Source organism: Apus apus, chromosome 4 (assembly GCF_020740795.1).
Source record: "Apus apus isolate bApuApu2 chromosome 4, bApuApu2.pri.cur, whole genome shotgun sequence".
Classification (NCBI taxonomy): Eukaryota; Metazoa; Chordata; class Aves; order Apodiformes; family Apodidae; genus Apus; species Apus apus.
Genome location: NC_067285.1, coordinates 101354688 through 101368104, shown reverse-complemented (window position 1 = coordinate 101368104; position 13417 = coordinate 101354688). Strand labels below are relative to the sequence as shown.

Sequence of the window (13417 nt, the reverse complement as noted above, 5' to 3'; positions counted from 1 at the left end):
GCAGCGACCGGCCCCGCCCCGGCAGGGGCTGCGCGGAGGCGGCGGGGCGGGGCGGTGCTGGGGCGGGCGGGGAGGTGCGGGGCGGTGCGGGGCGGGCGCCGCCCGGCGCGCTGCGCATGCGCGGCCCCCAGGGGTCTGCTGGGCGCATGCGCGGAGCGGCGGGGAAGCCGCCCCGGGGGTGGGTGCTGCGGGGGTTGCTGCGGGGGTTGCGGGGCCGGCGGTGCCGGGCGAGGAGCTGCCGGGGAAGGGATCCAGGGATCCGCACCGACCGCACGGAACGGGGGCTGTGGGGAGGGAGGGAGGGCGGCCGAGGGAGCGGAGGTGTGTGGGGAAGCAGGCCGGGCAGCCCCCGAGGTGCGCTGCAGCCCCTTGGCCGCCCGCTCCCGCCGTGTGGTGCGCGGGGCGGCTGCGGGAGGCAGCGGAGTCTGACTCGGCCGGCAGCGTTAGGCACGGCTGCTGCGGGCGTGTGCGCCGGCAGTGGCTGCTGCGGGGACACGGGGGGTGTGGCTCAAGTTACGGAGGGTGCGGAGCGTCATCTTGGCGTGGGAGCCATCCTTGTCAGAGGGGCTGGGTCCGCCGTGGTAGCCTCCCGTGACAGGCTGTGCGGGTCTGCTGGTCCTTGGGCTGCTTCCAGTGCCTGAGGGAGGCCTGCACGAAAGCCTGGCAGGGACGTTTTGCAAGGGCGTGTAGTGATGGGACATGAGGTAATGGCTTTAAACTGGAAGAGGGAAGGATAAGGTTAGATATTGGGAAGGAATTTGTCACCATGAGGATGGTGAGGCACTGGCAGGGGTTGCCCAGGGGAGCTGTGGGTGCCCCATCCCTGGATGGGGACTGCAGAAAGTACTGCAGCCAGGATTTTCTTGGAGATCAGTCTAAACCTTACTCCGTAAACATCTGAGATAATAATTAATGTCTGGGGCATATTCCCATAGTTATATGCCAAAGAAGTCCAGATATTACTGAGGTACTTTGCAAGTTTATGTCAGAGTTGACCCCTAAGGCCAAGTTGGGTGTCTGCTGAAATCAACATGGACAGCAAGCTGTAAGGAGAAACACCGTGCTATCCTTCCCATCTCCTGTAAAACTTTGGATAAATTGTGTTTTTCTCTCAGTGCTATTAATATTAAGCATGAGTATACTGTCAGTGCTGCATGAAACAGCAGGGCAAAACTGTCTCTCATTGGCAGAAGCTCCTGAAGCAGGTGCTAGGGCATGCTTTTTTCCCTTTAACTTGAGTTTGTATTTTTATATCAAATGGGAAAAAAACATCAGGATAAATGGGTATGACAGGACTGCCTTCCCCCGCACGTTAGTATGTAGTGTTCTTGGCCAAGTGACCTGTAAAACAGTCATGGGAAGCCCTGTGGGATTCTCCGTTGGGGGCTGGGAGAATGGAGAGAGAAATAAAGGTTAAGATTCTTAGATGCAGAAAGAACCGCATTGCAGTGTAGGGGTATAGAGACTTTCCTGCAGGCAGGTGGAGACAGTTCAGGACGAAAGGATGCCAGAACTTCCCAAAGACCCTGTCTTGAGTTGGCCTGGTTAGCTGCTTTGCTTAAGGAACATTGAGGGCAGCTCACAACTATGCTGGGATTACTGTAAGAGGTTTCTGTACTTTTCACTTCTGCACTGAACGGATTTAGGTTTTTCCATTAGCCATTGTGTGGCTTCACAGAGTTACATTTTCCTTGAATGATTGCCATATGCCTATTAAAAAACAGATTATCCAGAGGAAAACCATTTTTTTTCTTCACCAACTTGGATTTTTCAGAAATAAATGAATCTGTATGTATTTATTATGTCAATATTTCATGCTGAAGACAAAATAAAGAGATATTTGCAGTAAGATTTTTATGTACCAAAGCGGTATTATTTCTTATGTACATGAATAAAATCTTAATGTGCCTAGAATCATGTTTACATTTTTTCAACTACATTAATTCACGTAAGGTATTTTCTGTCCCTGCCAGGGTTGCCTTTGTAGTTTCATAAAGCACTGACCTCTGCTCTCATCCTAAGATTTTTAGTATATATTTGATAGTGGCTGGCAGTGATGTAGCTAATGTATTCTAGATATCTTGTTCATTAACATCTCATAAATATCCAAATAGTGGCCTAGGCTTGGAAGTAGGAAGAAAGCTCGTGCACACTGAAAAACGTGGAGTGAGAATTTCAAATGCAATTTCATTTTTTTAGGTGCCTCAAGTATTAAAGAGGCTAAACATCAAAACCTGAAGCAGACTGCCGAGACTTGGCACAGTGCTCCTGGAGCTTCTGTTTTTCAACTCATAGTGGGGAAAGGAATTGATGAATTGTTACTTTTCTCTTTGCAAATATTTTACGTAGTTTTTATTAACTTAGCTAGCAAATCTTAGCAATTTTTTCATGTTTCCACAACCATCCTCACACTTTGGCAGTCCTGAGGTTTTTTTAAATGGAGATTTCCAGCCAGCTTAAGCTGCACGTGCTCAGCCGCTTGGGGAACTGCAGCCGACTCGTATTTAGTGGCAAATTTATTTGAAATAGCTGAAGAAGTTACAGCTCCCAGCTGTCTTGTGGCTCTTCAATGACCATGTGAGGATCTGCCAATGTCAGCTTACTTCGGCACACCTGTGGGGGGTGGTCTTTGGCAGAGGGTGGGCAGCAAGTGTGAACTGCTTCACTCTGCCATACTGAATCTGCTAGAAAAGTCTGCTGACCCTGGGCTTACACTTGGCATCTATTAAGAAATTTCTGAGTATTTTGGAAAGCCAAATTTTCCTACATCTTTTTCAAGAGTGTGAACGTGCTGCCTGCTAGAGTATGTGCTTCATCTTCATAGCACTGTTTACATAGTGATGGCGTGGACAATGTATTACCTTGCTTTAGAGAATGCTCAGATGTTACGTTTACTTAGTTGATCACATAGAGTGGCTTGTAAAATGTGTGATTATTAATTTGTATTCCAGAAGGCTCATAACCTGCAGCCTCAGTTCTCCAGGCATGTAGATGCTTATCAATAAGCATATGATATCAAAGATGTTGTTCATGTATTTAGAGTTGAACACTGATGCTATGCTGATGGTTCTGGGTCAGCATTAAGGTAACAGTACAATAAATGACAACGTTATGTGAGAAAGGCATGTGGACTTAAGGCCGGACTTCAGACCATTAGCTAAGAAACTAATGAAAGATCAAACATTATGCTGTTGCATTGCTTAGGATGTGGAATTTTTAAAATTCATTGCAACTTTTCATGTTTTTTTAGCTCTATTTGCTGTTCTCCTTTGCTCAGTAACTAATATGACTTGAATACTGATTAAAACACTCCCCTTAAATTTGCAACTTGGCAGTACAGCCTCAGGCACGTGTTAACAACTCCTTAGAAAGTATCTCACAGTCTTTTGGTATTTCCACGTCATTTAGCATAGCATTGCATTTATACACTAGTTTTGTCTGATGCTGACTAGCCATCAGCTTTTCTAAAAGAAAAGTTAAATAACATACTTCTTTGTGCTGCAGAGTTTTTTGTTTTGTTTTGTTTTTTTTTCAGGCTGCAGCTGGTTTATACTGATGTCTTGAAGTCTAAATGTGAAAGGTGAAAAATGCTCCCGAATAGTCAAACAGAAATGGAACAAGAAGTTTGAAATGAGAATTAATTGTACACATTGTACCTGCTGCTATTGTGAGAAGACTTTAGAATGCCAAATATCAATATGTAGGTGCTTGAGATATTATGTATTACTAATAAAATATTTATTACAAATATCAACAATATAAATACTCTGGTTTGTGCCCTAAGAAATACTGAGTTTTGATTCCAGCCAGACTAATGTGGGGTCAGTGTCAGAATGCTGATCATCAAATCAATTAAAAAAGACAGATTGTGATTTTCTGACCCTCATATCCTGAAATACACGGAGAGCTAAAAATTACGATAGTTTGAGTTACTCTCTTCATAGAAATACTATAGCAACATGATAATTCAATATATACAAATGCAAACATACTAAGAATTGGGGCAAAATTATGTTTTCCCTGACCTTTGTAGGTTCAGAATTTGTTTCAAGTGGATGAAGGTCAAGTTCCCTGCACTTCTGGGTTGCTGCAATCCTGCACTTGTCAGTTCCTCTTGCCACACCTTACTCCCCCATCCCTTGTGCAGATACTGGCACTTGTATGTCCCCATACCTAGATCAGAGACCCGAACTGGGCCAAACCAAATGAAATTTTTGCCAGGTTGGTTTTCAATTAAATGAATGCTGGCCTGTTTGATGGGACTGTTAACTGAGCTTAGGGCTTGATGCAAAGCGCAGGGAATATGGGGCTTGGTGCAGAGGATTGGGAATACTTGAGTGGAAGGTTGCAAAATCAGGAATACAGTTTTAGATTATCTTCAGCTATCACAGAGCTAAACTTTGTTTATTTCTCTCTTTACAGATTCTTAGCTTTATCAGAGATCCAAGGGAAAATCTGAGGGAAAACTTGAGTGTCATGAAACAACTGGAATAGTAACCACTTGTGCACTTCACATGCCTCAGCAAGAAGGAATGGTTGCAGAATCCCTTTCTCTGTATTACCTCTGTCGAGAAAAACTGTGGGAGCCCTAAAAAGCCAATAAAAAGTAAAGGCTGTTGACACTTTAGGCTGAAGATTATACACGGACCTTTCTGGAAAGGCCAAAGTTCTGTGCTTTTCTTCAAGATATATAATGTTAATCTCGGATGTTCTGAAATACAGGCTTATCTGTTAAAATGCTGTTGTTTGTCCTCTTCTCCAGAAGCTATGTCCCTCTCTATGTTTGAATTAATACAGCTTTACCTGAAGCTATTAGTAATTCAAGGATATGATATTGTTACACTAAATTTTACCTCAATGATGGTAGTTTTTGTAAATAACACTGACAAAAGATGTATCTCTAGTACCCTGAGCTGTAGAAACAAAAGGGATATGGAAAATTTTGAAAATAATTAAAAAGTAAATACTTCTTTTATTGTATCAGCCCAGTCTGTGTTTTTACCAGTAATACAGAGTTATGTTTTGGACATCTTGTCAGGAAATATATCAAAAGTAATCTGAGGAGATGGCAAAATAATTAACAGCTAGGGGGAAGGAAGGTGTTTTGATACATGATCATGTTAAATTGCACAGAAATACAGTACAGGAGTACAAAAGTATATTTCAGAGGGATAGACAGGAAGGTCCACAGGGAGGCAATTAGCTCTTTTTCACCCTCCTAAAGGGGACAGTCATTGAAATTAAGAGGCAATTGATTTAGAAGTGATAGAAGGAGTGTTGTTTAATTAACCCCTGGAATTTTTTGCCACAGGCTAACTTCCAGTCGAATTCCTTCACTGAATTCAGTCACTTACAAAGATAACACTTAAGATGATTAGCATACTATCTGTCATTGCTTTAAGTAAGAAGAAAAACAATTGTTTTCCTGATTAAAGGCATAAAGCACACACCAACTGGAAGTAGGTGTAAATTCCCCACGTGAAACATTACTTGAATGTCTTGTGGAACTTTTATATCTTTGAGCACAAAGCTTTGATTGGTGTCTACAACATGATATAGGTTATGGACTACTCTATTTTACTCTGTTGAAAATTATCCTGACTGAAACTGATGAGCTCATGCTCTTTGTAATGGAGGCCTGGGAAACCATCTGTGTTTATACCTCCATATTTCACAGCAGCCTTCACCAAATGAAACAAGGCAATTTGCAATTGACAAAATTGTTGAGCAGTTAAAGCTCCCCTCTTCCTAACAAGCTTAAATGGCATAAAAAAAGGTTCTTTATTATATCTGGAGTGACAAGGCAAAGTTGTCATGTAATGGAACACCTTACAGGTTTGTTACAATGACTGCTATGCTGTAGATTGTCTGGTGTTGGCAATGTTTCCACATTTGCTGCCATGCACAAGGGAAGCTGTACCTGTGTTGCTCCTAACAACAAAAGGAATAAATAGCTTCTAAAACAGGCAAGCTTTTGTTCTTCCCAGAGACATATTATACACTGCCTGTAGTGAGACACAGCTACAAATAAAACATGTGCCTTTCTAAGTGCTTGTGGTTGATTTGGTCTGACAAGAAAGGCTGTAATGTTTGGTTACAATGCTGTTATCAACATGAGGAGAAATGTGCAGCTATATTGGAGACAAATAAAAATACTTGAAATTTATCATCATACAAAGATTTTAGCTATTTAAAAAAAATATTAATAGAATTATGGCCAAACAGTGCCCTTCATTTGCCGATGCTTTTCATGCTGTAATATGGGATTCCTGTTTGACATCAGCATTTTATTTTGCGTCGTGGTGCTCTCTCCTACGTGTTGGCTTTGCAGCTGGTAATCAGCCACTCCATTTATAGTTGTCATGTTTTGCTGGTGACCTAGTCTCTGCTCCCTGTAGCATGCCATGAATGCCACCGGTAAGAGCCAAAATAATTTCAATTGCTATGTGACATTGCACACTGTGAGATACAGCTCTCTGGGATGCACTCACTCCTGTGCTATTCAGTGACTTGCTTGGATTTGGTGTGCTCTGATTTTTAGTAGCTGGAATCCAAACTCAGATTGACAAAGCTGAGTGTGTTAAAGAATGCTGTGTAGGCCTCTAAATAAGGTTGCCTCATTTTCAGGTGTAGTGAGTACCTCCATTAAGAGGGGTATGTATGTGTTTATTTATGGGAACCACTGTAAAAATCAGACCTATAAAAGAAACAGCTTAAAGTAATTACCTCGAGGCACCCAAATTTGAAAGCGTTGATCTTCTCATAGTAGCTTGTATATAGTTAATGTTCCTATTGCATAGTTAATAACATAAGGAATATTATATGTTCAGGCATGAGAAGGTTCTTCCTCCTAACACTACTATTAATCTTGTACTTGATATTAGATTGCTTTCTAGGCATTAGAATCATAACACAGTTTCTTCATTTTACATTAACAAGCTCTTTAGGAGTTGGGTTTTGTTCTCATTAGGAGAGCAGAACTGTACTCTTAATTAAGCAAATGAGGCAGACAAAGACTGACATATGCAAATTAGAAAAAAGCCCGGTAGGCAAGAGGAACAAAAAGGCAAAAGACTTCAGAAAAGCAGCAGTGTCACAGAATAATTAATCTAACTACAGGGAACTACTGAAATGACTGTGGTGAAAGGTTTGCATCAGAAGATGTGATGGTGTGTCCAGAAAAAGATGTAATGCAGTGAGCTTTACTTAGAGGTCTGGAAGAGGGACTGTCTCAACTCCAATATGTAAACCACCAGAATGTTCAGTTACATGGGGGATTTCTCAGTCTAACAAAGGGAAGTCCTAATTGTGCAACACTTACAAGAACGTACTTGAAATGAAATCCAGCCATGTTGATTTGGAAAATTCAATTCTGAACTATTTAAGTAGCTTCCAGAGAAGCTGTGATTCTGTGAGTTTGATTTTTAAGTAGAGTCTGAAAAGATAGTCCCACTGAAAGGTGAATCAGAGCTTCCCCACTGAGAAGCTCCTTAAGTGAGATTAGATTAACTCTATTCGTAACAGGAGGTTTAACAGCATTTACTGCCAGGGACATTAGATTGTCCTGTGGGCCTGTTTATTAGATGACATCTCATTAAAAAGGAAAAATTCTAGAAATTATTGTGTTTGTGACACAGAACATTTCCTGTAGATGTTCTCATCTTCACTTCTGTCATGGCAAAACCATGCAGAATCATCAGTTTACTGAGAGGAACAGACTGTGATAATGGTAACAATATTTCAAGCTGGAATTAATACAAAATTTGTCTGCTGATTTCAAGAGTCAGCTCAAGCACATGCCAATAATGCCTTCTCACATGTTTATCTTTAAGCATCCTCTATAAAATACAGTAGACTGAACTGTATGTATGTGCTTGTGTAGGCTTTTTTGTTTGCTTGGTTTTTCCTACAGGCTAAACAAATTCCTCTTCAGAGGAAGAGAGCCTTTGTTTTTCACTCTTTTGTTTCTCACTTGACCCCTGCTTTAGAAAGTTTAGATGATGAGCAGTCCTGTGCACATATGAATGTTATTCACTCTGCTCCTGACAACTTCTTCTAGAGAACACTGGAGAGACCAGGTAGCAATTTAGGCAGTCTTGCTGATGAGAGACAGTTAAATGAGACATACCTAATAAAAAAGATAACCTTCTCCTGAGTAAAGCAGAGAAGTCAGGACATTATATCTGTTTTTATATAAACTGACTATATATATATATATATATATATATATATATGAAATCCATCTCTTGTAAAGCTCTGTAAGATCCCCTGATGAAAGACTTTTCATAAATGCTAAGAATTAAAATATGAAGTAAGCTGTCAAAAAATATTGTCATGCTGTAGAGATCACAGGTATCCCTTGAAAGAAGAAGCTGTAACATCATTCAGAAGCCTTTATGAACCTGGTGTGGCTCTTGCAAGACTGGCAGAGCTTACCTGGGCTGGCAGAGTGTGAGTGGTGTGTTGTGACTGACCCGAAAGCAGAACTGCATCCAGGCTGTCCATGTCACCGAGTGAGAGCCTGACCTGAATGTTTTCTAACTCATATTAACTACTTGATAATAAAAAGCTTTTATTATTGGATAAAAACATGACTAATTGCGATTGTTGAAACTGATTAATATTATCCCTGCCTGACATGCTAAGGTTAGGAACAGGAAGCACTTTCATGGCTGTTTCTCCTGAATAATTCTATGTTGGATTGATAGGGCTTCCCTGGCCAGTCACACCAGGACATGGCTATCCTGCAACAACTACAGTGTGCTCAATTTTGGTGTGCACATTTTGGTGTGCATGCCCTCTGACTGATAGTTATAAGACATAAAAATACATTCATGCTGGCTCCTTCTGTAGAATGGCTCAGTTGTATAGCAAATTAAAATTAAAAGGCTATTTGTGAGATTTGATACGTCTAGTGCTTAAAGAACTTTTTAAGTGAAGACACAAAATACACAACAAAGGACACTACCAGACACATTCTAGAAAATTTCAGTAGAATACTGCCTAAAATAAAATGTCAACTCTTCTCCAGTTCTTTGGCCTCCTTCATACACAGTTCAACCTTTTTTATTCACAAGTGTCTGATTTAAGTGGCTGCACGTTTGTCTTATACCAAAACCAAGTCAATCTGTGATAGGGTTTCAGCACTAGCTTTAGAGTAGAAGGCAGTGGTCTTTTGACTTCTCAAGCAGAAGTAATAAGCCAATGTGGGCATTTTTAAAACTACTAATCACCAAGAAAGATCTTGGTATGTGGCTGAGTAGTGAGAAGCAGGGCTTCACTCCAAGGGATTCTAGAGAATGTTTTCCTGCCAGATGTTTAGAATTTAAATTGCAGAATTAAGTGTTTTGGAAGAGATGTTGATTTGCTTAAGATATGACAGTAAGAGTTGTGACTGTTAAAAGCAAAGTTAAAGGAACGAATAAAATATTCCAGGTTCGTAGTTTGCTTTTAGCCTCTAATAGCTGAAGTTAACTAGTAGTTTAAGCACTATCATTTTCATTAAAAACATCATGTGGATTTATAAAGAAACTGAAGAGGAACACAGATAATGCTCTAGATTAGTAAAACTCAACTGTCAAAAAGTCAGTGCCAAAAATATAGTTATCTGAGGTGAAAGATTGCTTAGTTTCAAAGACTGGCTCCTCAGACATGAAAAAGCTTTCATAGCTTGAATACTGACTGCTTTCATTTTAGTTATCGTAGCTAGTTTTGAAGCGATCTAAATAATGCAGTTGTTTGCAGTACTGGATTACCTCTCAGAAACATGTGCAAGCTTTCCATTCATTTATCAGAAGTGCTATAAAATGTTTTATCACCATCCCTGAGTGCTTGTTTAACAGCTCTAGGGCTGCTATCTGTACGTGCCTATGGAATACACTGGCTGCTTTGTCTGGTTGTCCATTTGCAGTTTTGCCTATCTGTCTGTTGAAGAACTTGGCAGTTTCACTGCAAGATTATGTGTGACTGTGACTGTGACTGCTTTCTGAGTGACACAACTTTTCGGAACCTAAAAAACCCCTAAAAAACCTAATAAACCTTTAGAACCTAAAAAGCAAACTATCCTATTGATCTTTCAGTAATATTAAACATTTAGTTTGCATTATATGATACAACGGTAGCAGAAATAAGAATAAATTAGTGTATTTTTAAGGACAGGGCAACTGTAGCACATAGTTATTAATTACTTCTCCCAGTTTATATAGAAATTTGTGGCAGTGCAGGGAACTGACTCTAAATATCTAGAAATTTGGGGTAGAATTGTGTATAAAACGAACCTTCTCTTCAGGATGGAGTGTCTCACAGAATCATGGCACAGTTAAGGTTGGAAGGCACCTCTGGAGGTCATCTAAGAGGGTCTGATAGAGCAGACTGCTTAGACTAGTCAGATTTTGAGTATCTCCTAGCATGGAGACACCACAACTTCTCTGGGCCACCTGTGCCAGTATTCCACCACCATCACAATAGAATTTTTTTTTCTTATGTTTAAATGTTATTTCCTTTATTGTTGCCTGTTGCCTCTGGTCCTGTCAGTGGGCACCACTGAAAAGAGCTCCATCCTCCTTGCGCCCACCCTTCAGATGTTTCTATGGACTGATAAGATCCACCTGAGCCTTCTCTCTTCAGTGGTGAACAGTCCCAGCTCTCTCAGCCTTTCATCATAGGAGAGACGCTCCAGTTCCTTTAATTCTTAGTGGTCTCTCTCTGGACTCTGTCTGGTCTGTCCACACCTCTCTTGTACTGGGGAGCCCAGAACTGGACACAGCACTCCAGATGTGTCCTTCTTAATGCTAAACAGAGGAGAAGGACCACCTCCGTCAGCCTATTGGGAATGCTCTGCCTAATGCAGTCCAGGATTAGAATAGAGTATTTAATAAAATGGTTTGGGTTGGAAGAGACCTTGAAGATCATCTAGTTCCAAGCCCCCTGCATGGGCAGGTACACCTCCCACTAAACCAGGTTGCTCAAAGTCCCATCCATCCCTCCTTGAAAACTTCCAGGGATGGGATGTGTTCAGTTGGAAGGGACCTTCAGTGATCATCTTGTCCATCTGCCTGACCACATCAGGAAATCAGGACTAAGCAAAAATTAAAACATGCTATTAAGAGCATTGTCCAGATGCCTTTTAAACACTGACAGGCTTGGGGCATCTACTGCCTCCCTAGGAAGCCTGTTCCAGAGCTTGACCACCATGTCCATGCAGAAAAGCTTCCTGAAATCTGATCTAAACTTCCCCTCATGCAGCTTTGAATCATTCCCATGCACCCTATCACTGTTACCAGGGTGAAGAGACCAGCACCTCCCCCCCCCCCCCTTCACTTCTTCTCCTCAGGAAGCTGCAGAGAACAATGAGGTTGCCCACCTGCATCCTTTTCTCCAAACTAGACAAACCCAAAGTCCTCAGCCACTCTTCACAGGACATGTCTTCTAGCCCTTTCACCGGCTTTGTTGTCCTTCTCAGGATGCACTCAAGGACCTTTGCATCCTTGTTAAATACTGAGGCCTGGAACTGCACACAGTACTTCAGATGTAAACAAACAAGTGAATTTATTGTCAACTTCACAAAGGTCACAAAGAGGATCAGCTATTTCCAACAGGGTGGGGAGCCCTGTCTTGTTACAGGTAGTAGCAGGAGCCTCAGTGTACACCACTTAGGTCTTCCTCCTCCTCCTTATCTTCTTCCTCCTTCCTGATGGAGCTGTCCTGATCGCTGTAGCTGTCTGGGCTGAGCTTTATTTCCCTGAACAGCCAGCAAGGCACAGCCATCAGGGCCAGGCACACCCCTGCACTCCACCAGAATTGCCACTGCTGCAACACAGACCGAAGCACACCTTCCTACTTTCCCTCAACCTCCTGCAGTAGCTGAATCTTCTCCCGATGCAGGTACTCCTGGCACTGCTGCATCTGTTAATCCATTGCCAGTTCTGCCTGCTGATCATGGCTCACCCCATGCTGGAATGCCGGCACAGCACAACTCTTCTTGTTGCCCTTGACATCTCCAGCCAGATTAAATTCTCTCTGTGCTTTAGCTTTCCTGACCTGGTCCCTAGCTTCTCTGACAACTTGTCTGTACTCCTCACAGGTTACCTGTCCCGGCTTCTACCCTCTGTAGGCCTTGTTTTAACTGTGTCCAGGAGTTCCTTGCTCATCCATGTAGGCCTCCTGGCATTCCTCTCTGTCTTCCTCTCTTCTGGGACACATTGTGCCTGGGCATGGAGAAGGTGATACTTTAATATGGACCAGCTTTCTTGGACTCCTCTCCCCCCAAGGCTTTGTCCCATGGTACCCTACCAAGCAGATCCTTGAAAAGGCCAAAATCTGCTCTCTTGAAATCGAGGGTAGTGAGCTTGCTTCACACCTTCCTTGCTGCCCTAAGGATCATGAGTTCTACCATCTCGTGGTCACTGCAGCCAGGCATCCCATTAAGTTTTACATCATCCACCAGTCCGTCCCTGTTGGTGAGAACAAGGTCCAGCATAGCACCTTTTCTTGTTGGTTCCTCTACCATTTGGAGGAGGAAGTTGTCATTAATGCATACAAGGAATCTCCTGGATTGCTAGTGCTTTGCCTTGTCACCCTTCAACAGATATTGGGGTGGTAACAGGCTGTGGTTTTGCTTCAGTGTGGACCTAGAATCAATGATCTATCTCCTTTTCTGCCTCCCTAATATTCTGCAGCCTTCACACTGTCTTCTGCAGTTCAGTCATCTGCAGCAGAAGGCCCTCCACCTGGGCACACCTTTTATATGCAGGATTGCCACTGGTCCCTGCCCCGTGGGAGGGGTCTAGGCATTTCCTCCCTATTGATTCTGGGAAGAACTGACTTTTTTTCTTCCCCATTTCTTCATACTGCATAGGAATATAGGTCTTGAAACAACCCTGTGTGCATCAATTATCATCCTTTACTATTATAGACATGGTATAATTAATGACTTTCAAAACCCAATTTAATAGCAGCTAGGCTGTGGCTTTTTTTTACTGGGGCCCTGAGGACACCAAGATACTTAGTAGTCCCTTCCCAAACCCCCTGGGGCCTCTCCCCACCATGCTCATGGCCCAGGACTCCATTTCAGCCCCCACCCAGGGCAGTCAGTCTGCCCCAGTGCTTCTATGGGATGCTGATCTCCAGCTCCTTTGCCCAGCCATGAGCCCCCCTGAGCCAGGCTCATCCATGGGCTGGTGTCCTGGCCTTGCCTTGGGCTGTACCCATGCCCAGGGTGGTGCCTGATGGCTGGGGCTGCCAGCTGCCTTGATCCCAGGCTGGCAAGGCTCTGCCTTGATGGCTCCTGTGGGGATCTCCCACCCACCCTTGCTGTACCCTGACTTCTTTTTTGCATACTGTATTGCAGCTGGAAGGCTGTTTCAGAAACTCAGTTTAGTTCTTATTCAGAGCTTTTTATAGTTTTCTACCCTAAAGA

At 42.8% G+C, this 13417-nt stretch overlaps 1 long non-coding RNA gene across 1 annotated transcript; it reads left to right on the top strand.

Annotated features, from left to right (window-relative positions):
• Window positions 1-310: 310 nt before the first annotated feature.
• On the top strand, window positions 311-4980 carry LOC127384833 (uncharacterized). The gene is made up of 2 exons (XR_007889513.1): window positions 311-3700; window positions 4423-4980. It is a non-coding gene; the product is annotated as an uncharacterized LOC127384833 (long non-coding RNA).
• The last annotated feature ends 8437 nt before the right edge of the window (window positions 4981-13417 follow it).